At 32.4% G+C, this 2211-nt stretch overlaps 1 long non-coding RNA gene across 1 annotated transcript; it reads left to right on the forward strand.

Annotated features, from left to right (window-relative positions):
* Positions 1-311: 311 nt before the first annotated feature.
* On the forward strand, positions 312-1699 carry LOC123565855 (uncharacterized). The gene is made up of 2 exons (XR_006689260.2): positions 312-645; positions 1111-1699. It is a non-coding gene; the product is annotated as an uncharacterized LOC123565855 (long non-coding RNA).
* Positions 1700-2211: the final 512 nt, after the last annotated feature.

A 2211-nucleotide genomic window follows, 5' to 3' on the forward strand; every position in this document is an offset into this window, starting at 1 on the left:
TTTGCAAGAGAAAACGTTAATTATGTGGCTTGCAATGAAACTAGAGCATTCATTTCTAACAGTGCATGTAAGAGATACAACCTTTGGAGTTGTGAACAGGTTTCTGAAGCTCTTAAGTATCTACTAGATTATATATTTATCAAATTTGGCAATAAAACTTACAGACAAGTAATTGGTATCCCGATGGGAACCAACTGTGCCCCCCAGTAGTAAAGTAATTGTTTGTGCGAAAACAGTATAACCTAATTTAACATTCAGTCCCCGGTCCAGACTGTTCAATGCCGGACAATTTAAAATCCACAGGTTTTGACAACTCATTGTGAAAACCTTCGGTTTGATGAACGTAAGTCCCTGGGAGCTTTTAGCTTCCATAAAGTACTGAGAAAATACATATTTAACTTTCAAAATATCTTAAAAAAACCTTAATAAAAACTTTACACCCGGACCGAAAAACAATTTACAAAATAGTTTTAGCCTCCGGTTTAAAGCCGATATTGACTTTACAGCGTAAACATATATTGGGTTTCCATTATAGTATTTCGCAATATTGCATCAGCCGGTTACGACTAGTTTTATCAATACACATAACATTCTTTACTGTTTTAAGTATTATAACGAAAAAAGTGGAATTTAAGCAACTGAAATGTAAGTTTTATTTTATTATTTTTTTATTTGTTAACAAGCTTATGTGTGTGTTCGAGTTTAACGTCTTTTCAATAATTTTCCAGTCATATAAACGACGGTGTCTGCTTGTAGCAGTGAGCACAATGCCCAACTTTATTTTGCTGCCTCACTGGAATATCACGCCGTAGACACGTGGCATGATACCCCACCAGTCCCAACACTATCCCCATAATGCTGAGCGCCAAGTGAGGAAGCTGCTTGTGCCATTTTTAACGTCTTTGGTATGACTCGGCCGGGGATTGAACCCACGACCTCCCGCACTTGAAGCGGACGCTCACCACTAGGCTACCGAGGCGGTTTTTTTTAACAAGCTTAAGAAAATAATTATATGTTTAACTCTTTACCAGTTTTTTATATTTACTATTTATACGTTGTAGAATAAGTATGTTGATATGGGTTTTTAATGTTATTTTGTTTATTTTATAGGTATTCAAGAATTCTACAAAGATATTATTAGCCAGACGAATTACAACGTGAAAAATCCAAGACTTTATAAAGACAACGAACGTTTAACACAAAATATATCATCGGAAGACTTCAAGAAAAGAATGTTAACCATAACATGGTTGAATATCATAATACTTTCATGTTGTTAGAATCACTCAACCGTTTGAGTATGCCATACTCATACGCATGGTTGAATATCATAATACTTTCATGTTGTTAGAATCACTCAACCATAGGATTATACCATAATCATACGCATGGCTTAATGTTATGATATTTTGATGTTGTTGAAATCACTCAACCGTTTGAGTATGCCATATGGGCATATGCATGATTGAATATACGCTTTTGGGAGTAGTATGGAATATAACGTTTATGGGTGCATTTTTGATAGTAGTAAAGAATATTATGTTTTTGATACATTTTAACCCTTTTTATTAAAATAATTTATAATTGTTTGTTCATTATGTTTTACATTGTTTACTCTCAGTGTTTTATACAATAAATCATAAATGTTTATACCATTTTGTAACATTTTAATGAAAAATAAACAATAATAACCACAAAATGTGTTTGTTTTGTCTTGATATTGTATGTTATTATACTTAACCCCAGGTATATATTTCAATCACTGTCCTTTGGTTCATCCGATATATAGAATTTGATGTAACTACCCATCAAAAGCATAAATGTTACTTCTGTAGATGCTGAATCGTCATAAGGATGAATATCAAACATTGTCCCTTGTTTTAGATAAATTTTAATTTTTTTCTTATACATAGATATTAACTTATCAGTGTCAAAGTCCTCAGCTGTCACAGCTGTTATATTTACATTATCAAATATATCAAAAAATAAAACATCATCCTGAGGTCTATAATTCCGCCACCTAAATATAAAATGTGATATTGGGCTTTTAGTCGGTTTATACGGTTCACCTATAGGGCTCGCACCCTTTAATAAAATCTTAATATCTATTATATAAGTTCCGGTTTTTCTGACTATAAACACACCACTCAAAAGCATATCTAGTACATCTATTTTATATTTTTGGTCTATAAGTATAAAATCTTTATAATC

The sequence above is a fragment of the Mercenaria mercenaria genome, unplaced genomic scaffold (assembly GCF_021730395.1).
Source record: "Mercenaria mercenaria strain notata unplaced genomic scaffold, MADL_Memer_1 contig_1869, whole genome shotgun sequence".
In the NCBI taxonomy this organism is placed as follows: domain Eukaryota; kingdom Metazoa; phylum Mollusca; class Bivalvia; order Venerida; family Veneridae; genus Mercenaria; species Mercenaria mercenaria.